This window comes from Cyanistes caeruleus, chromosome 4, assembly GCF_971803275.1.
Source record: "Cyanistes caeruleus chromosome 4, bCyaCae1.hap1.1, whole genome shotgun sequence".
NCBI lineage: Eukaryota > Metazoa > Chordata > Aves > Passeriformes > Paridae > Cyanistes > Cyanistes caeruleus.
In genome coordinates, this window is record NC_141704.1 from 32,737,510 (window position 1) to 32,760,364 (window position 22,855).

General features: G+C 45.8%; 1 protein-coding gene across 1 annotated transcript in view; it reads left to right on the forward strand.

Annotated features, from left to right (window-relative positions):
• Positions 1-6,813: 6,813 nt before the first annotated feature.
• GRAP2 (GRB2 related adaptor protein 2) overlaps positions 6,814-22,855 on the forward strand; it is a 100,990-nt gene continuing 84,948 nt past the window's right edge. The window contains exons 1-2 of the mRNA XM_086887507.1: positions 6,814-8,150; positions 8,570-8,632. The gene's annotated coding sequence lies outside the window, so the exon portion shown is untranslated. The remainder of the gene's footprint in view (positions 8,151-8,569; positions 8,633-22,855) is intronic.

Below are 22,855 nucleotides of genomic sequence, written 5' to 3' on the forward strand. Positions count from 1 at the left end.
TTAATTACTGTTTCAAGAAGAAGCAGGAAACGTCTATCCTTCCCGAAGAGGAGGCAGAACACTAAACACCAGCAAGTTTGCACAAAGCAAACTTTGTGTTTTTGCTGGGAATTTCTGCAGCATTTCAGGCTGTGCAGTTTCTACTGTCAAGAGCTGCCTTTCCCAGCTATACCTGGCTTTAGACAAGTGGAAAAACCTCTGTCATCACCCGCCCACCTCCCAGACAACACCTGAGGACAGCTTAGGATTTGCCCTGGCATCTATTCAGCCTCTAATACTCCCCACTTCCCACAAGGGACTGTACCACAGGCAGTTCCTGCCATGGTGCTCTCTGCTGTCCTTAGCCCGATATTGCTCTGCTTTGTCCTGCTGCCACACTACCCTTGTGCCCAGCTCTCCCCCACGTCTGTCACTGGAAGCAGTCCCTCTCCCTGCTCCAGGCTGAGTCCCTCCCCGAGCTCACACCTCGCTGCCGTGTCCTGCTCTCGCCGCTGCTGTGACAAGCAAGGTGTGTTTAACTCCTTTCACCCTGGCCCATCAGGTGCTTCCTCTACCTCTTTTAAATATTTTTCTAGACTTTTTTTCTTTCTAAGGCCTCCCTGTAAATTTTCCTCTCTCACTGTGGGCTCTGGGCTTATTGATGTTGTTCATTGCAGCTGCAGAGCAGAGCCCATCCCTTGTGCTTCCCACCTTCCCTTGAATGTAGAATCCCCAACTGTTCCAAGCTGCCCATTGAAAACACACCTATATTTGTTATTTTTTTAGAACCCAGAGACTCTGACTCAGCACAGCCAAATGAGTGATGCTTACCACTAGGTGTACTTTTCATGGCTTCTATATCTTCATCTGTCTTCCTTACTACTACCAAAAGTTCCCTTTGAAATTAGGTATAGAGGAATCAGTTGCCAACGTGACCACGGTTTTCTTTCAAGGAAAGGTGGCACATTTGGGCTTTTGGGGAGTTTTTTGTGTTGTTTTGAAGGTTTTTGTGAGGCCCATGTAAAGCACTGCACACCACCTGCCCTCTGTGAAATTCTTATGAGCTGAGCAGAACTTGGTGGGAGGGGAGGAACTGAAAACATTACTGAGCAAGAAAATAATTTTTCAGATAGAAGAAACATAAAGCAGAAAACCATGAAGTGTTTCAAGAAATTTTGTACTTTTCCCACCAAAATGACTCTTGCATCCAAAATGCTCACAAAGAGCATCACAGAAATATTGTGGCCTTCTTGGCCTCTGGTGACCGAATCCTAAAGACCCCAGGCCAGTTGTCCACCTGACAGGGCACTGAAGATGGGTCCCCAGGCAGTGAGGTGTCTGCAGGAAATATGCCCTGCACACCCACTGTACAAGGAGAGCAAACATTCTAACGCTGGATCAGAAGAAGAGATTTATTTTTAGCCAGTGTAACTAAAAACTCAACATTTATTATGGAAGATATGGAGGTAAGTGGCTTTGGTTCACTTGGGTTCATCACAAGAATTCCACAGAGAAGGAAAAAATTAAACCCTGTGAATTTTTTAACTAGCTGTGACACAAAACACAGTGTACCTTGTAGGAAGAGCTTGGTAGCTTGCAAAGTCAGGCACTTGGATGTCTGCCACCCAGTTCAATTTATCTATATGTGACCTGACTTTCCAAGTATCCCCTTCCCTGCTCTTTCATACTTTATGAGATCTGCCTTGCTTCTCCTCTTCTCCACGTTATTTTTGTTCCTTGCTAGGGACTGGTTTCCAGTTGGAACTCACTATCTCCATATCTTTGAGTTATCACTCATTTCTTCCATCTCATTTAGATATATACATATATATAGGGATATATATATATATATATATATATATATATATATATTATTTTTTTTTCTTCTCTAGCACTTTTTCCTTCTTCTGCATATTCCCAAGCCCCTGTTTACATTTAGTAAGATCCTGTCACGCAGGAGCTGGAGCTGGCAATCTGCTATCCAATATTTATGCCTCCCAGCCACTTCTAGAGCAGATGTGCTCAGTTTACAAGGAAGGAGCTCTCCTCCACCAAAACCAGCATCCCAGACGCTGGCTTGCAGCACACCTCTGCTTTTGCTCCCACATCAGCTGCAGCAATAAGCAATAACAATCTGCCCTTCCCCTCATGCCAGCGATGGGATTGCAAAGATGAGCCATACGGCGGGGTTTGTTCTCAGCCTCGCTTCGCGTGTCAGCAGCACCGCTGAGCATCTTTCGTGCTCATTTGTGGCATCAGTAAGAGCAGGGAGGACTCCACACCTCATGCAGTTGCTCCCATGAGCAGCTGGGCTGTTGCCATGAAAAGCACAGCAGGCTCCAGCTCACACTCCCCCTATGCTGTGCAGTGCTGTGGACACAGAGGAATACAAATCTTTTTCCTTAGTGGTTTTGTCTGTAGTCACCAAAGCTGACAGATACGGCTCTCCCTTTGTCTCATGGTCCACAGAGCAGAATGATAGCAGAGGGACAGGCACTGTTTTTCCAAGGACACTTTCAGAGACCAGAGCACTTTAACCTTCTGTCTAATGCTGCTTTAACTATCTGTATTATTTTGGAGAACTTTCAAAGATGCTGCAGCTGTGTTTTGTTGTTTTGTTCTGTTCTGCTTCTGGTTGCTGGGGCAGTGTTGGTGCACATAGTGCACCACGCAAATGAAGCAGCTTTTCCTGCAGCTCTTCCCCTTTCTTTCCTCCAGCTGACACATCTTGAATGAAATTTTTGAACTGTAAGTTACCTGCTTGTGCTGACCACAGTGAGTGGAATATGCTGCCAAAACTTTCTTTCTGTTCTTCTATTTCCTATGCTGCTAAGGGAATAGCACTGTTCTTTCACAGAGTCTGGCAGGGTACCTTCAAAAATCAACCATCCAGCACAAGCAGCCAGGGCAGCCACCTTTTCTTCACTCAGAAACACTCAGAGGGGCTAAGATGCTGCTTCAAAACAAATGATCAGTGATACCTTAGGCTCTGTGGATGGCAATCTGAAGAGAAACTATTTTTTAGTGAAACATCTTTAATCCAAGATTTGCTCTTAAATTGAAATGTACCTATTTAGGAGAGAGCCACCCACACACAAGAAGGAGAAGCATCATGCAAGAACTCGAGGTACGTGATCCATGCACAGGCAAGCATTTTAATTACCCCACAAGTCCTTGGTGTAAGACTTGCTTTTGAGCTATCACAGCTTTGGAGATGAAGTACCAAGTGGACTTTCCACTAAAACTACCACTGTCATCCTTAGCTGAATCTAATAATTGCTGGGATAACAATGAAAGTGGATGATCCCATTTCTCCTTTCAATTATTTCACCAACACAGTAATTTACTTTTTCACTTACACACTTCTCACCTCCTTATCTGAATCATATGAAGGGTTCATTTCAAGATGATCTACGCACAGAAGTGCTACACATATTCTAGTTAATAATAGATATTTCTAAGAAGAAAAGATGAGTGCAGTGTAAATGGGGTGGTGTGGATAAAAGATCTGCTTTTGTGTGTATAATTTCTCTACATACATACAACTGCCCCATCCTCCCTGTACGATAATATTACTTGGCACAGATTTTTGAAATTACCTTACCTTGAATGTAGAGTTAATCACATGAAAGACTGTTAATCATTATTGGCCACTGATTACTTTCTGCTGTTATTGTAAGTCCAGGCATAGGAAATAAATCAGGAAGGTAAAAAAAAAAAAAAAAATAAAAAAGAAGCAGCCAATAACAAACCAATAACAAACAACATAGCATTGAATAAAAAAAAAAAGCAAACAGAGAGACTATTCTGAAAATCCCTTGGTGTCTGCTCAATATTTATTTGTATGCTTCCATAGTCACTGCTGCTCTGTATATGTGCGTGGGTGTAGGCATATACTTGTTTCAGGGTGGTTGTGGTTTATAAACAGATCTCCCACTGGTCTCTTTTTTCAAGGGTATATTAAAGCAGTAAACAGCCCAAACTGCTGACTCGGGACAGTGCTCACCAGCAGTGCCCACAGCTCTGAGACAGACAATTTCTGGGCTATGCTGTCTGTAATGAGCTGCAAAGGTGTCTGCTTGCCCCGGGGCAGTGAGCCCTGTCCAGCCCTGGGCTGGGGACAAGGGACAGCCTCAAAGTGTGGCAGCCTGAGGGGCTGGGCACAGCTGGGCTGCAACCTGTGCTAGTCCAGCCTGCCTCTGTGGGCAGGGGAAAGAGCTTGGGTTGGCAGGGATCTGCAGCAGATCATGTGGTGGAACATGAGGGGATCTGGAGCTGTGAGAGCCACCACGGCTCTGTGTGTGTGTTTGTGTGTGTGTGTGTGTGTCTGTGTGTCTGTGTCTGTGTGTCTGTGTGTGTGTGCACTGTTGGGGACCAGCAGGACCCTCCTCATGCCACGTAAATTGCTACTCCATCTGCTAATCAGAACTGAAGCTCTGGCACTTCGGCATCATTGATTTGCTCAGGAGCCCAAAGAGGTTGCGGATCCATGTTGAAACATGTTGAAATAGTCTCCCTTTTGGGCAAGGATGTTCAGACACCTACTTGTGGGAGACCAGGGAAATGGCAGTTCTCTCTGTGGTAGAAACCACCAGCGTGCAGAGCCCTGACTGGGGTGGGAAAGCATTGCAGTCATCCTTGCACTGCTCACAGGTTTGGAAGGTTAGTTATCACCTACCAGATGATGGCTCCATCCCAGCCTGACTGATAAAAAACAGTCTTTCCTTTTAGGCTTCTGTGGACACAGCATTTTAACATTTTTTTGTGTCCAACCAGCCTAGGTAACAAAAAGATGAGGGCACCTGAGGGGAATTTGCAGTAATGATGGAGAGAGCTAAGGCTCTGGAGGAGATCTGACTTCTGGCTTCATAAGATAATTTACCTTGAGGGACAGGACACACCAGGGGTGCAAGTTTCTTCCCTCCAGCCTCACCCCTGCTTCCTGCTGCGTTCTTCTGCTCTGTAAATACTGCAGAAATCAATGCAGCAGCTAATGTGGCATTTTGACATCTGAGGGAGGATTATTTCAGCAGGAGTGTATAAACCTGCTTCATCAAAAGCTCAGAGTCAGCAAGCAGATGCCACCTTGCAGCGCCTGCCTGTCTCCTGGTGGCAGCCTCAGAGGGACAGGCCCCACGTGTGTGGAAAGCAATGGGGCTGTTGCAGCACTGGATGAGTCCCAGCATGCAGGTAGGGAGGGGAAGAGGCAGCCTGGCTGGTTGTGTTGTTTGCTTTGCACTGGTGATGATGCAGTGGTATCATTTTCATGCTAAATGCTAATTTTCTGCTTTGCTGGACTCAGAATAGCCTACATTCATATCCTTCATTGCAACAATTAAAGGGCTGGGTGCTTGAGCGGAGGCACTTGTGATGAGCATGATTTTAATCAGTGTGCATGAGAGAGAAGGAGGAATGTTATCTCCTCGCTGTTGCAGGAACACGTGAGAGCCCATGAGGGGTAGGAGAGCCCCTACCCTGGTCAGAGCATGCATCAGCTTCAGATCAGTGCTGGTTTGCCACATCTTCCATCTCTCTCTCTCTGGTCAGGAGCTGCTGTTTGATTGCAGCAAAACATTGGAACAAATCACCTGCCCCCCTGCCTCATGTTTTTACCCCGTGATGCCACCTTCCAAGGTGCCGTGAATATGGCACAGAGATCCCCAGCCACTGCGAGACAGGCTGAGCATCACTTGCCTGTCCCCTCCGTGGATAGGCAGGGCAGAAGGAGAAGGCCACACTGCCCATGCAAGATTTCCAGGTGTGCCTGTAGGCAGAAGGATGGAATTCCATGTGTCCCTGCTGTGAGACGGCATCTGAGACTGCTGTGCATGGCTGGGCAGGAGAGTCCATTTGTGAGAGTGCCAGGAACGGTATTAGATGTAAGTACTTAAGCATTTACACTGTTTGCCTAAATCATAAAGCTCATCCTGCTGGATATGCTCACACATCCCCTCTTCAGCTGGCTTAAATGTCCCTCCAAAGGGGAGCAGGGACTGTGTCCCTTGAATCCTTACTGCTTTGCTTTTCCTCAGCGTGGCTCAGTGGCCGTGTTTCAGGGAGGGGAGCACCCTGCCGGGTTTCCCAGCAGAGCTGTACCTCTCCCTGCTGCTGCCACAGCACTGTGGAATCAGCAGGTAATGTGGGTAAAAATGGGTAAAAAAGCCCTGAGAGCTGGAGTGGGGAGGGACGCTGGGGAAAATCCCATGTCAAGGGATTTGTATGTGCAGGGATATCTGCAGGAAAGGAACGTCTAGGGAGAGACCAAACTTGTCTCAAAACTGCAGGAGCCACTGGGAGGAAAGCAGGGGATAACAATATTTCTGGCACTCTACAAGCTTGTCTCTACAAGCTTCCTAGGTCATATTTCAGCTCCCCTGTGAATGTATTCCAATTACTTCCTACATGGGCAGGGACACTTAGACCAGGCTGCTCAAAGCCCTGTCCAATCTGGCCTTGAATACTTCCAGGGATGGAGCAAATCCCTCTCTGTCTCATTTCCCCATCCCAGGCCTAGCTACTAGTTTTGGCAGCCAGAGGTGGTAATTGCAGACAACATGAAAATCAGAGGAGTGGCTGATTTTGTTTCCTTCACCAGTTCAGGGAAGTGCTCCCACAGAGCACTTTATCACAGACATTTGAACACTTACCCTGTTTTTCTGGAGGTTTTAACACTGCCACTGCTCTCTGCTCAGGCAGAAGGCTGGGTAGCCTTTGTAGTCAGTGGCAATCCTGGCCAAACAGACCCACAAACCTACAGCACAGCTGCACAGAGAGAAGGGGGGTTCTTTCCTCCGCTTATGAGCTCACAGCTCATGCACAGCAGGGCCCTCTGCCAGGCCCCATCTGACCTGTCTCTAAAAAGTTCCTTTTCTGACTAGGTTGGCACTCAAGAGAGGAGGACAGACACAGTAGGCATAAGTGTGCCAGAGGTGTATATTCATTGTGTAAAAAAAACAACTTAAAAATCTGGTTTTGACCAACATCATCTGAAACAAGCTGCTATTTCATGATGGATAGGTGGGCTTCCAGGGCTCAGGTACCTCCAGGACATGGGCAGAAGTGTGGAGTGAAGGGGCCACATTTGGACCTGCTGCACATCCCAAAAGTCCATGTCAGTGAGGGCTCCCTACAGCAGAGGAAAGGACCAGCAAGGACCAGGGCTGACACAGGCTTGGACAGATAGGCAGTGAGTTCCCTCCACCCTGCAGAAGCTTGGGTGAGAAGATTTCTCCCCTCACACTGGCTGAGCTTTGAACTGTGTGCTAATGATAACACAACGAGGAGATGAACTAGAGATTGACAGCCATGAGAGACTTTTATCTCTGTTTAGGACAGACCTCTCTCTCTGTCTCTTCTTCTGTCTTTCTATTTATTCTGCACCTCCCCCTTTTCCCTGCCTCCAAACCCTTTTCTCAAGCCCAGCCCTCCTCTTCCCTTTGTCCTAGTTCTCCTTGCCTTTTCAGTAAGTGAGGAATTAAATAAGCCTTTGTGGAGACAGAACCAAATAGATCTTCCCTTGCCTCCCTGGCTCTGATATTGATAAAGTTAGGGAAGAGACATCTCTTTAGGATGCTCTTTTCATTTCATTATTTAGTCCAGCGTGCACCAGGTCAGGACTCTGGGAACATCCTTAGAGCCACTTGAGTGCTTGCAATAAAAGGGCTCACTGTGACATCCCAGAGCAGCCACATAGCCAGGCACCTGTCACCTGAAGTGACAATGACCACCCACCAGGCACTGCCCTGCACACAGGAAAATTTGGGTCTGACCAGCACCAAGGGCTCCCCATCACTCAGAAGAGGCCTACCTGAAAAAAAAGTAATAAAAAGGGGACATAAGGTACCAGCCTCAGGGTGTTAGTGTTTAGTAGGTAGTGAAGGAACCTGAGGAGCAAATTAAGGAAGGAAAGATGCAGAGGAAGGGTTTCTCTGCTTTCTGGTGTGCTTGGCTGAGGCTGTCCCTTGGTGCTGCTGTCTTGTACCTGTGCCATCAGAGTAAGCAAGCCTCCTCTTGTAAGTGCTGACCTCAGGCTGTGTAGTAAATTCTGGCGCCAGCCAAACCTGTGTTCGGTCGCTTGCGGCGGTGTGTTCTCCTCAGTACGGTGCTGCTGTATTGCTTTCACCACAAGCACCAAAGGCTGTGAGATGCTTTCCTTTGGGACACAATTCCAGGTACAGTGCAGCATCTGGCCAAATGTTTTTGCTCCTCACATTTCAAAAGGAGAAAAGTTTGCCGTTATGTGTTTTGCCATTTTTTTACTCCAGAACCAACTTAATCTTTGTGTTTTCCTTTCTCTGCTAATCTCAGGATTAAGGAAAAGCTGTGAAAGTATGATTTGAGCCTTTAGAAATATTTTCTTCTTTAAAATAAAAAAAAAAAAAAAGAAGAAATTAACCTGCAATGAGCAATCCTTTTTATTTAGAACCGAATTAATGAATTCCCACTGAAGATGGGCATGTTGGGCATTAATATATGTATAATTATGCAAAACCACTGTTATGCCTCTAATGAAAATTAGATTCTACCAACGAGGCTGTGTTTGGCGATAGTGTATATCTTCATTTGTGCTATATTTATTCTTTTTTCCTAGCTGCATGACCTAGGATTACAGTTGCTATGGCGATAAGACAGTTAGTGAAGGAAGGAGTGAAAGGTAAGTTTGTGTGTCTGCCTGAGCTGCGGGGGTGGCAGGAGGTGGGGGGGGGCTGGAAATCTCTGTCCCCTGTGCTGCGTGTGCCTCCTGCTATTGCTGGCACTGAAAAGCTCTGTTGCACAAGTGATGGTCATTTCTCAATAACTCAGGGATGGGTGCTCAAGCAGTGAAGCACATCAGGTTGTTTTTTTTATTTCCCAGCAGCATGTGTGTGTAACCAGGCCATGGGACTGCTGTGCTAGGACTGTTTCAGTGGGGTGGGGGAGCTGATCCTTTGTGTGCATCTTTGCCACTGGCCTTGGAGGGGTTTACAGGTGGATTCTGGGGCTACTGGGGGCCAGAGTAAAACCCTCCAGCTACCCTTCTCTATTTGTTGAGCTGCATTTGTGATCTTGTGTGCCCTGGGCTTGGGGCTGGAGGTGCTGAGCAGATTTAAAAGACGTGTAGTTGTGGTGAATTTGGCAGTGCTGGTTAACGGCTGACCTCGATGATCTTAAAGGTCTTTTCCAACCTAGGTGACTCTTTGGTTCTGTGAGTGGCAGCTTTGTGTCCCTTTGACTGAGTTACATGACCAGCCCTTCCGCTGGGGCTTGCTTTGTTCCCCAAACCCTTCCAGAGCCAGTGCCACCTCCTGACCTGAACAATGGGCTCAGCAGGGCAGGAGTTCTTTCAATAACAAATTGATAGGAGAGTTTGTCCTTGTTGCAGCTTTCTTTGATGATAAGGAACACGTTTCCCTGGGCACAGCTGCCCAAACCTCCGTGTCTCTTTCAGCCTTAGCTTGCCCTGTATGTGTGGGAAGTGCTTTCCTGGCTTCCTGCCTGCCTCTCCCGTCCTGCTCTCTCTGTCTTTCTCTGCACCCCTCCATCAAAACTACCATCACCATTTGCTTTATGCTCCTGGAATAGAATGCTTACTATGGAAACTCAGGCTGACCGGACTAGGTGATTCCAAGACTGACTCAGGCAGGTTTTTTGGGTTTTTTTCTTGCAGTTGTCTATTTCAAAAGAGCTGGACAACTTCTTTTTGTCTTTTTTCCTGAATGAGCAATGGCTGCTATCACCAACAACTTGAGAACTTTTCACCTGATCCTCCCAGAAGCAGTGCCTTAGACACTCTTTGCAGCTCTGGGTCATGTTTTTCTCTCAGAAACATTGTGAATTAGCATCTTAAGGGCTAGTGAGTAAGTCTCAGGCTCCCACCAATTGATTTCTGTAGCCTTGACTATCTTCTTGGACTTGCTAAGCTTTTAATTAGGTATAGATTTCCCCCCAGACGTCTTATAACTTTGTTTAACAAAAGACAAAAGTGTTTTAAAAGAGTCTCTCCTCTCCTGCCCTGCTGCACTTTGCATTTTTCCCCAAGTGAACTCTGCCTGCTTGCAAATTATCAGCAGTGCAGCCACCGTAATGCAGACAGACAGTGCTCTCTCACTCTCTTGGACAGGGGTAGGGGAAATGAGCTGTCTGACAGGGACAATCCTGTGCTTGTACTAGTCTGTCCCCTTGAGGAAAACACTTCCAAGCCGCTGAACTTCACTGGGGTTCTCTTCATGCGCAGTCCCCCTCTCGTCCACAGCAATCAGAACCCATCAGTGCCTGCACAAAATGCCTGTGCTTGCTGAGGATTCCACAGCTGGGGGAGAAAGTGGAAAAACCCCATGGGCAAATGCTCAGTAGTGATTAGAGAGCAGGGGGAGTTCTTGTCAGCCTTAAGGTAAGGGTGGGAGCTTGCAGGATCTGTATTTTAGTCTTTTGGAGAGTTGTTGCCACTCTCTCATGGGGGAGAAGAAAACGTTGGGGATAGTGCTTTTCTAGCTCAAAAGTTGGGGAGGAGCTGATACCCTGCTCCTCCAGCAGTGACTGCTTTCCTTCCAAACCCCAAATGTCATTGGGCTGAGGGCAGAACAAACCTGTAGGACTGTTTAGCAAAGTAAACTCGCTTGCATCTGCTCCAAACCACCTCAGCGGAGCAGGTGCTCAGCTTTCCCCTTGAGGACTGTTGTAAAGTGATGTTAAATGTAGCTGGAGATCAGGAACGTGATTCTGTGTGCACAGCCTGGAAAAGCAAGGAAGAACAGAGAGCTGTACAAGGAGATTTGCAGCTCAGACAGACGAGAAGGAGCAAAACAAGCTCTCTCACATTTTTGACTCCCCTTCCTGAGACGAGGAAAACAGGATTCTCTTGGGAATCCATCCTGGCTAAGTCGTGCTTCAGCTGTGCTGTATCTCAAGATGCCCTTGCACATTAGGTACAAGGCTCAGCAAGTGGAGCCAAGCAATAATGAGGGATGTTGGTTCATCTAGTTTGGAGGTGCCAGGGAGGTTATATCAGCCTCCACACTGCAACAAAACTGCTTCTCCATGGAAAGCTTGATCATTCGCATAGGACATCCCCTTCTGAGGGAACAAAATTGTAGAAGACCCCATAGCAGACTGAACACACTTCTTATGGACATCTGCTGCCTTCCTGGGGCCCAGGTTAAAGATGTGAAGAGAAAGCTTCCTACCCTGATATAGTCCTTGGATTTTCTTCCATTATTGGTTTTTCAGGTAGGTAGCAATCAAGTTACAAACCCAAGGGCAGTCAAGAGAGACTTTGGGGCAACTGGTTAAGGGATTGGGAGCACAAGTAGTGCTCTTATTTATCCTTCCAGTTGCAGGGAATGATGAGGGAAGAAATGGGAGAAGCTAGCGTATCAATACAAGGCTGCTGTCACTGGCAGAATTTTCAGATTTTGATCGTGGATCGATTTACATGACAGCAGGCCTGCTGGTGATAGATACAGCTCACCTGACTCAAAAGTGGGGAAGGATCTTTGCACAGGAGTTAACCAGACTTGTGGAAAGAGATTTAAACTACCTTAATGACGGTGACAGTAGGGTTGGGTGTTTATGGGTCAGAATCAAGGGGAAGGCCAAGAAGCCAAACAACTACTGCTTGTGCCTTGGGTGGGTGCTCACTTTGCTGGGTAGAAAACTTGCTGGATGACCAACCCCAAAGCATGCTGGTGAATAGTGCTGCATCCAGCTGGTGACCACACAGCAGTGGTGTTCCACAGGGCTCAGTACTGGGAGCAGCCTGTTTAAAATCTTCACACGGGATCTGGACAAGGAGATTGAGTGCTCCCTCAGTCAGACTGCAGACAACACCAAGCTGGGCAGGAGTGTTGATCTGCTTGATGGAAGAAAGCACTAGAGTGGGATCTGAGCAGGCTGGACAAAAGGAAGCTCAGGAGAGATCTTGTTGCTTTCTGCAGCTACCTGAAAGGAGGTTGTAGCAGGATGGGGGCTGATCTCCCAAGTGGCAAGAGGAAAAGGCCTCAAGTGTGCCAGGGAAGGGGTAAATATGAAATTAAGAAAATTTTCTTCACCAAAAGGATTCTGAAGCACTGGAACAGGCTGCCCAGGGAAGTGTTTGAGTCACCATCTGTGGAGGTATTTAAGAGACATGTATATGTGGCACTTGGGGACATGTTTTAGTGCTGGACTTGGCAGTGCTACATTAACAGTTGGACTTGATGGTCTTAGAGGTCTTTTCCCACCTAATTGATTCTGTGATCTCAGCTATGAGATGAAGCTTTCCAAGCCATGATTCTCTTGCAGCCAATGTCTGAGGTGAAGGTGATTGCCCAGGAAAGGCAGATTTATTACATGAACCCTGGGATATCTGCTTAATGCATCAGGTTGCCTTCTAGCAAGAGAAGGGTCAGATGATAAGTCCTTCAAGGGGAGGCATTAAGCCTCTCAGGCTTACTTGTGCTGTGGGTCCAGCCCAGGTCAGCAGTATAAAAAGTCATCAACCCCAGGCTGAGATTTGGCAGCGGTCTAACAGCTTTGGGCTTCAGTCAGTGCCAGGTCAGAAAAATCAATACAGTATTAAGCAGTGTCTTCATCAGCCTCTGACTTTTGTACCTCCTCCCTTAGCCTTCTGCAGGGCAGTATTGAGGTGGGTGAGATGTGTGTGTACACACAGACTTGCAGTGCCTCAGCCAGCTGGGTATAAACAGAGGGCTGGAGGCAGCCTGGGTGCTGTCAGGCTGGCCTCTTCTCTGGAAGAAAACCTGCTGGAAAAAAAAACCCAAATTTAATGATTTCTCCTCTTCTTCTTCTTCTGTAAATATTTAAAATAAGCATTTAAAAGGGAGCAGCTGCAGTGGATGAATGCTGAGTTGTCATTGTCCTTTCAGGGGGACAGCCTAGTCAGCACTCCAGTATCCTTCCCCTCTCTCCAGCCCCCTGCCACCTCTGTGTGATGCATCCTCACATGCATCCTCATGCTGCCAGGGTTCCATAAAGAGCTTACAGACAGGGATGCAGCAAACATCAGCTGTGCCTGTAATCCCAAATGAGCTAGTCAGGTGCTTAAGGACAGAAGCTGTTACCAGTAGGAGCAGTTGGACTGATGCAAGGTGTTCGTGGGGAGGGATTGAGTTGCCATCACAAGTTTGGCCTCTTGGAGGGAGGAGTGGGCAATGGGGTCAGAAGAGGTTGCCTGACTTTTACATCTTCAGACATCAGTGCAGCAGCATGGCTTGGTCACAGTCCTTGTGTTCAGTTCACACAAATGCCATCAGATGCAGGCAGGTGACATTGAGGGCCAGGGGCTCATCCAGCTAGCCAGGAGCTGTGGATGGAGCTGTGAGGGTTCTGTCCACTTGTCAGAGAAATGAAAGAGCTGGCAAATTCTCCTCATTGCAGGGCAAAAGGAAATAGTGGCACACGAGAGGATGCAGCTGGCTGATGAATTGCCACCTGCTTTGTAACTGCAGTGTTTGCAGGCAGGTTAGCAGCCACAGAACACAGCAAAGAAGTGACACCTTGGGGCCTGGGGGTGTTTTGGCATTTTTTCTCTGTTTGTTTCAAGAGCCATGAGATGTTGTGATGTCCTTTTGCATCAGATGCCTGTACTCCCACCTTGTCCCTGGTCATCAAGTTTCTTCCCAGGCACAGTTCTGAGCCAGCAGGGATATGGTGTCTTCTTGTCCCTGATATGGGGATATGTGTTGTTTGAGAGCTGCAGTGAGTTGTCAGGAAGGACAGGCTGAAAACTTGTGTGCTTGCTTTTGCATTTCTATTCCTTCTTAGTTGGCAGGAAAGAAATAGCTGAAATAACCTGTCGATTTCTATAGTGCATCCTTTTTCCTTGTCATGTGGAGGGATGCAGGAAGGACAGATGGAAAATGAGGACTGCTTTAGTACTCTTTAAATAGCAGTTTACCAATGAGGGCAATTCCTGGGGCTCTATTGTGTCTTGTGAATTTGTGATTTGAAGCACACAGATCACTTTGAGTGTTGCTTTGTTTTTAAAAATTGGAGTAAAATTAAATCCATGTTGAAGATGGAAAGCCTTCCTTAACTCCAAAATCAAGGGAGAGAGTTCAGAACAGCCTACCTTGCAATGTAGTAATGTCCTCTGTAACCCTTGTACCCACTGCTAGTAAAAGTGATCGACACCCTGAGACTCCTGCTGAAAGCAAATAATTTGTGCTTACACATTGATGGATGTTGGGAGCATTTGGTATCTCTTTTCTGTACCCTTTTAAAGCTCCTGTTGCCTTTGTGCTTTGGCTTTTATGTCTCAGGATAAATTCTAGTGGTGAGCTTTTCCAAAAGTGAGAGAGAAGCAGCCCTTCAGCTCTCCCTGTATCAGCCTCTGGCATGCCTGAAATACAGTGCCTCATTCAAAGGACATCTGATTAAATTAAAAGATGGCAAACTTGGAACCAAGCTCCAGATTACTGCTAAGTAAAAGCATGCTGTAAAACTAACTCCCTGTTCCAGCACTCCACTGAAAGCAAGGCCTCTGCAAGATCCATTTGTGCTGGATGTGGGAGAGCTGACTGAGAAAATCCAGATATTTCAGAATATGTAATATTTACTGATATTATGCTAAACTCTGTGCTTCAGATCTTTGGACAATTCCTATTTACAAGAAGCCTGATAAGACTAATACAGAAGATCGATGCTTTTGCATCATTTACCCTCTCTGTAGCATCAGGGAGTGGTCACAGGAAGACCAAACTGTGTGAAGGGCTTGACCTGGGACAAGCTATGCTCTGCTTGGGACAGTAGAGCCACACTTTTCCAGGCAGCTGTGTGTCATCTTCCCTTCCTCTCACCTTCCTTCTGCCTGCCAGAGGTGTTTACAGGAGATGAACTGAACTAGAGGTTGGCTGATCCATGACAAGGCTTAGAGCTTCCTGTTACAGACGAGTGAGCAGCTGACAGAGTAATTGGGGATTGCAAGGTTGCAACCAGGACCTGGGGCTGGACAATTTGTACATCTCCCCTGCAGGGGTAGGTAGGGGTGCCTGGAAAGGCGAGGGGAACCCTTTTTTGGAGGTGGAACCTCTTTTTTACTGTCTCTCAGCAGCTCCCTGGGAACCAGAAGCAGTTTCCATGCTGGGGTGCCAGGGGCATTTCTGAGACAAGCTAAACCCCACTAGCTCAAAAAGCAAATAGCCTGTGCTTTGGGATAGCAACAGTTCAGGAGGGAAAGCTGAAATAACTGAATATCAGTGGCTCCATTGGTGGGTCCTGAAAGGTGGCTGTGATGATGTCACACTGCTGAGGACAGTGCAAGGTGGGGAAGGGAGATTTAGGGTGGTGAGAGCAGATATAACCTGGAGTAATGATGTGGGAAACAGAGCCTGCGGATCAGCAAGGGATTAGTGCTTTATTAGCCTCTGGATTAGTGTCCCAGGGCCAGAGAGTACAGAATAGACTGTACTGAATTATTCCTTATCAGTTGGTGCTGACTGACTCGTGTCTGTCCCAGTAAGCTCTCTGGTTGAGGAGGGATTTTCTGTGTTCAGAATGGTGTGCCATAGTAAATAGCTCAGAAAGGGATGGCTTTCAGGAACAAGAAAACTGACATGGAGATGAGAAATTGTGAGAGGACTTGGAGGTGAAAGAGTCACACACAGCAGTTGCTCTTCCTTGTATTGGAAGGGCTCTCTTATTTCCAGATAAAGTCTCCCAAGATATAGCTGGAGATCTCCATTCTTTGATTGTGATGGCTCTTATTCCAGCACCTTTCCATGCTCCTATTTATTCTTCAAAGGTGAATTCAGACTAGTCAAATCTACTTTGACTACAGGTTTAAAATGTCTGGGGATATAATTTTAACCACAGAAAACAGTCACCTTATTGATATATCTGTGAGTAAGGAAGAGAAACAGACTGTGTAAAGGAAAGAGGGCAAATATACCTGCACCTGTCCTGTAACTGTGCTGTGAGGCTGGAGGAGGCAAGGACAGAGAGGAAGGTGGCAGAAAGTGATACTGCTTCAGCAGGGCCTGCACTTCACTGTGAGCCAGCTCCTCAACAGGCAGGAGTGTTGTGATGAAATGCCAGCCCAGGTATCCCATTTTCTTCTTGCCACTGGCTATGCAACATCCTCAGGGAAAAGGATGTGCAAAGTCACTTCCCTGGGGAACTTCTGTTTGGGAGGAATGATGAATAATACTTTGTGTTTCTACTGTCTTATGTTTCTGCAATCTTCTGAGCCTTCTGAAAGTGTAAAGAGGCAAGAGGCTACCTGTAAGAGGACTTCTGGCTCCAGTGCTGTGGTAGGCCATTAGAAGTGCAGTGTATTGTAAGATAAAGGAAAATCCCAGTGCAGGGCTATTACTCTGTAAAATAGATTTAGGTTCTGCTGTGTCACAGGTGGTGTTACACTAATGTTTTAAGCCTTCACTTGCAAAGGAAAACCTCTACATGGGAACCACTTATAACTCAATGCACTCTGAGGCTTGAAATAGCAAATCACCAGAATTAGGGCTTTTCAGCAGAGCTGACTCCCCCAGACATCCATCATCAAAGGTTTCTGAATAAAATGCTGGTCACTTGAATATGTGCAATTTGTTATGATGCAAATACTTGAGAGCTGGGCACTTGAAGGCAGTGAGGAAAGTGAAGAGCCACCTAAGAGCAAGGTTCCTGCCTGTAACAAGTGTTTTGTGATAGAGAATGCAACAGAAAATTTCTGTATGAATAACGCCAATTACCATCGTAGTTCTGGAAGAGTGTGGTGGCCTGTCAGCAACCTTTGTGCAAATCTCAAGCTCCAAAAACTAGAGGTGATCATGCACCCCAATGACCAGCATTAAGTAACTAATGTGATCTACAGCTGGGAATAGAGTCCCGCCTTCTCCACACAATCACATGGGCACATGAGGGACTTCATTCCCACCATACTACTAACCACAGCATTTAGAGTAAAAGCAACCACGTCCTGTAGCCTGACTGGCCTCTCTCTGAAACTCTACTGAGTGCTCCTGGCCCAACAGAAGAATCAGAAACATTTTTGTGCTCAGGTTATGCTCGTTCTGGCTCTTGAGAAATACCAATCTTTGCCAGGCTGCAGTGATTGATGCTAAGCTTTGAGGAGACTTTTGAGGAAATGCAGGTGATTCAGAAATGAGTGTTGATCACTCACTGGGTATCACCTGGGCCCTCTCTAATGCTAGTGGGGACGTTTTGCTGCCAGAGGTGCTATATTTTCATTCAGAGGTAAACCCAAAGGCTGGGTCATTGGTGATGCTGTGGTATCTTCTCCACGAGTCTGAATGCAACCCTCAATGTTCCCCTAAATTTCACCTAGAGAGAGTGGTGTTCTGCTGACTTGGCATTTGTTCTGTAATCCTACTAGAACAGTTGCTTTTCATTTTCCTCTCCCTGACTTTGCCATATAGTTTTATTGCCTGCCGTTATACAACTTAGTTTTGAAGTGAAGCCAGCTATATTTCAGCTAGATGAATGATCCCCATATAATATGCATATATGGCTGCAAAGCACTTTGGATAAAAGATGTTAAAAACCACAAGTTATTATTTTGCCTTTTCCTGGGTTTTGCTTTGTCACATGTTATTTAGTAGCTTTGCAGAGGTTCTGTCTCAATGCATTGCTGAATGAAGTGTTCTGAACAGTTTTGGGACTGCTGGTGCATTTTATTAATTGCCTTTTACAGGTTGTTTTTCTGTCTGTTTCTAAACTCCTCATTTCACAGGCATAATGAAAAACTAAAGTTTTAAGCTAAAGTTTTAGCTACCAAGGCAGGGAGGGAAAGAAAGCTTAGCAAAATATTTGGCCAGCCTTAAGCTCAGTGTTGGGGATGATGTCATAGCAGAGACTCCTCACAGTAGGAGTTTAGGGTACAGGAATAATAATAACTGAAAAGGAACACAATGCATGGTGTTCCAGGAAGGAAAGAATGAGCCAGTATCCCATCTGGGTCTCTGACAACTTCTCAGAGAAGGGTTTTGTACCCTGAGATTTGTTCTGACAGCAGTGTTTTGAAAATGTTTAGGACCCTTGCCATCGTATTTCTTTTAAATCTGATTGCCTTAGGTGACACATTCTCAGCTGCTGTAAATTGCTCCCACTTCATCAGTCCAGTGACATCTTGTTGGTGTACATGGGCAGAGGATTAGCTCTCCACTTCCAGATATGTTGCCTTGAGCTGGGTTGGGATCTCTCACAAGCCTGATGAGAGTGTGCTGAAGGGAAGACATAGGCTTATGATAGGTTGTGGTGAGGACTGACCCAATCAGTGGAACTCATTTATTTTGGACTTATTACTAATTCCAGTTTCTCTGTATGTTTTTTTTTCTCAGGACACATTATCTTCTGAGACAGAAAAGCTTGTAGCTACTGAGACCTTTGTGCCACCCTTTGTAAGAATTGGATGATACAGGTTCTGATGTACTGGCCAGAACAACTGTAAGGAACTGCACTCATCTTTCCAGAATTCCCTTTGTAGCTAATTAATGCTCATCTCTGCTGCTTGTCCTAAGGTTGCTGTGCAATACTTATGTGCTGCAGTGTTTTCTCATAACTCAGGTTAGGACTTTCTCTGTGAAAGACCTTTTGAAATGTCCTTTGGTATCCATTAGTGTGAAATGTGCCACAGAAATGTAAATCATGTCACTGGCTGCCAAGGAGCACCTGGCCTCCAAAGAGTGTCCTGCTGCATTACTGAGCAGGGAGGAGAGGAGGACAGCAGGACAAGGCAAAGGAGAAACTGGATTTTTCTTTTCACTTAGAGGACTCTTACTGGCAGAATGGCATTCAATGAGCCCCTGGGACTGGAGAATCTGAAAGCAAGGTCCACAGTGTTGCTCAGCCAGTGGACTTGGAGAATGTTCTGTTGCCCTTGCTCTTGTGACACGGCACAGGCAGTGTTCTGTCACATGTTGGGCAGCTTGTTCTCCCTATGGATAATGATTCCTACAAGTACAGAAGTGTTTCACTCTCCTGACTTTGAGCCACTGTCTTACAGTTTTATGATCTGAACTGGCAAGGCTTCCCTTCACTGGTATCAGCAGGGCTGAGGCTCCCTCCCTGGCTCAGGCACACACTCACTAATCATGGTGGAGTTTGCCTTTGTTATACCAGCCCAGACTGAGCTCATCTGACTATAAACCTGTGATGCACTTTACAGTGGCGCTCCCCAAGCCAGTGATGAGCCAACACACCTCCTGTGATGATCCAAGGGCAGTTCACCACTAGATGGTTGGTGTTATGAAACAACAGGGAGCTGGAGTTTGAAAATTTTATGATCCAGTTTTTGATGCAGTTTAGTCAATTGCCAGCCTGCAAAGTTCAGACTGGGGCACCTCTTAACCCATGCCAGAATGCTCTGAGTCATCTCTGTAATAAGTTTTAAAATGACATTTGAATTTTTTGTAAATTTTATATTATCTTCATCCAGTCTGAACTCCAACTTATGATATTCACCCAAGAAATGTTAGTACTGAGTGAGCCTTTGTGTTGACAAGCCACATCTTTCCCTGATAGGCATCCTATTCACATCCTTTCACCATATTTTTATTTTTGGCTGGCTTTAGGTCAGGTGGATAAATTTGCTTCTTAGTGTTTCAAGGATTCCAGTGCAGATATTAATTTTATCAAAATGAAGTGCTACAGTCTGCAGCAAGTCTGGGCATCACAAGGATCATGAACTAAGGATATTTGCTATGTAGTCCCAGAAAATAAATCCTAATCTTCTAGGGTAGACACAGGCTTCAGGCTGTCCTTAGGTTAAGGGAAATATGTTCAAGTCTTGCTAAATGGAGCGTTTCCCAGACACTTTGGAAAAGCAAAGAGTGGACTATTTTGCCTTTATATCATGTACAACTTGAACCTACCAATGCATGCATGTCAGACAGGAAATGTGCAGGTCTTTAGGCAAGAATTCTGATTCACTCAGCCTTGCAGATATCTCCCTAAAGGAGTTTGCTTGAAGCCATATGACCTTGAAAGTGAGAGCTCCTAAAAACATAATGCCTAATGTCTAACAGTTAAACTAATATAGATGGGGACAAGTGCAGACTATGCTATGAATGAGGATTGTTCACCCCATTAAAACTCGAGTTTATCAGAGAAAGAGCTTTTTCCCTTGGCAAAAGTGTTTTCCACCAATATTAGGCACGTCCATCTTACAAGAAGATGTCACAGCTGAGAGAGGATTTGAAAATATTATTCCTGCTTACATATGGGAAGCGTGTTGTATAAAGATTTTGGTTCATCTGCAGTGTTTGCTCATTGATAAAGCTACACAGATTATTTAGCAAAGACTGTTACACTCTTGCTAATACTGTATGTGCTTCTAATCTGTCAAGTGCTATTAAACAACTCTGGTGTTGTCAGAGACCAATTTTTATGAGAGCTGCAATGAGATACTCCTAATCATGTGTAGTATAATCCCTCCTTGTCAGGAGAACATATTGTGCCTCTGAAGTAAACATTCCTGCAAAAGTGGAATATTGTCTTTCTCTCAGCCGGTTGGCCCTTCTGCCTGCACCGCTGCAAGTGCACACGTGCGTGCAGCGCGGAGAATTGGCGACGCCTATGTGGTTATGATTTTAACTAGCTTTGCATCCAATTTTGAAGCCTTCTAAATCCCCTCAGTAACAAAGTCCATCCTCTTAATTGTTTGTTTGTATGACATGTGGCCAATAAACCCTATTTCTGGCAACTGAAAGTTGTTTTGATGAAAGGAAACCCTAACATCAACTGTGCTGTTTGCTTTTTTCCAAATGCTTCTTTTTCAGGCTCTGTCTGAAAAGTGACTTGGCCTAGAAGTTCAGTTTTGCAAGAATCCTTGATGATATGCTGACATGAAGCGTGACCTCAGATCAACTTAGGAAACAGGGCTTTTTAAGCATTTGTCAAGGCCTCTTCAAATTTTTGTAATACTGACTGCAGACCTTATAGGCAGAGTTTTTCAGAGCATCTGGCACTCATCTAACTTTTTGTCATCCCCACCTGGTTACCTTTCCACAGAGCAAACTCTGGACAGCAGCAAAGCCTCCTTCAAGACCCTATCAATAAATGGTTTCTTAGGCAGGTGAAGCTGGGCTATGGAAGGGGGAGTGATGCTCCCAAGCCATGTAAGTTCTGCCTCTTGGAGCTGGCAGTTGTTCAAGCTGCACTCATGCAGACAGATAATGTCAAATTCCAGTAGGTGAACGCTTGGGTCCAAACTGGTTATGTGTTCTCCTAGCACTGCCTGTGAACTTGGGGAGCTTTTGCTGAGCCCTTCTCCCTTGACAGGGGACTGCTGTGCTCTGCCCAAGAAGTAGTGGACTTTAGCTCAGTTTTACATTCAAAATTACTGTCTAATTGCAGGTTTCTCTAGATCTCTAAACTAATTTCCTTCACATAATATTTCTGCAAAGTGGAATCAGGAAAATGTTCCTTTTGCTTTAAAAATCTCAGAAATAATTCCAACTCTGTACTACAATTCTTCAACAACTGTACAATAGTACAAGGACCGGCACAAGGGTCTGAAATTGCATGAAAATAATGTTTTTCCCTACGTGTGTTATTAACAGTGTACCTTGTTGAAGTTGCTAGATCAAAAAAAAACAATGTTATTTTTTAAAAGGAAGCCATACTGAAGGGGAAAAAAAATAAATTCTCCTTTTCCTCTCATGCACCAGCTTCTAGCCCAGAATATATTGACTAGAGAAAGAGGGCTAGGGGAGTGTAGAGCAAGAGAAAGTATGAGGATGTACAGATTGTATTCTGTATCTCTTGTGCCTCAGATGTCGCCCTTCACAGCACTGCTTTGTGTCCCCTGCAGCTGTGCTCTGAGCTGAATCAGAAGCTGCTGAAAGCAGCCTGGAGTATTCTTACTCTTAATAAGAGCTGAAGCATATCCAGCCTGCTTTTCTCTTGCTTTCCCTGCCTCCCCTTGCAGCAGAAGAGAAAACATGAAATCGAGTGGGCCTTCTTCCCTGCATAATGCCCTTCCTTGGATGTTACTGCTAGCCCCCTCACACCAGAACTGCAGTTTAGATGCAGAACCAGGCTGGGGACAGCAGATGCCCCCATGTCAAGAAACCAGAGGACATCCCCCCTGCAGTGTCTGCATTCTGCACATGTCAATGGGAACTGTGTCCACAGGGCCCAAGGCAGGGAGGCTTTGTCCCAGTCTGTGCTGCTGCTGTCCCCTCCTCTGGGGATGGCACTGGCACTGGCACTGGCACTGTCAGGGCTGGCTGGCAGCTCGTTGCAGCAGTCAGAACTGTTGCATGGTGCAACACAGCCCTTTGAGGCCAGACATTGGGAAGGAGGGCTCGTAAGGGGAGGTCATCCTTGTTGGCACAGCTAGGGCTGAAAAAATGTCAGTGGGAGAAGTGGCCAAAACATGGTGGGGAAAATAAAGGAATTTTTCTTCAGTTCTTTGCCAGGACGTGACATGATCCTTCTAGTGTGGGCTGCCCTTTGAGAGAGGGTGACACCAGAGGCCTGAAGATTTAGACATGGTTCCCCTCTTTGCTGAAGGACACCCAGCTGTGTTGTTCTTGCACCTATTCTTTCAGCTCCGCTCATCTCCAGGGCATACAGTGAGATAACTTCCCACATGGAAGTGCTTTCTCAGGCTGAATTCAATTATGCCAGTGATGGCACAGAGATGATGGACTACATCAAAAGAATGTGGTTGATTCACCAAAATTTGTGTAGCACATGGGATTTCAAGGGAAAATCACCCTATTACACTTCTCTCTCTGGTCTGAATTCATTCAGATGGGTATGTTATGGCATAATTGCGTGTATATATTTTTTTATCTTTATATATATATATGTATCATTTATTTCAACAATGTGGAAAAACAAACAATGTAGCTGGATAGTTCTAGTGTAGAAATCTCTAGGTTTCTGTCCTTTTTTGCAAAGTAAGGACATTGGATTTTTTTTTTCTTCCCCAGAA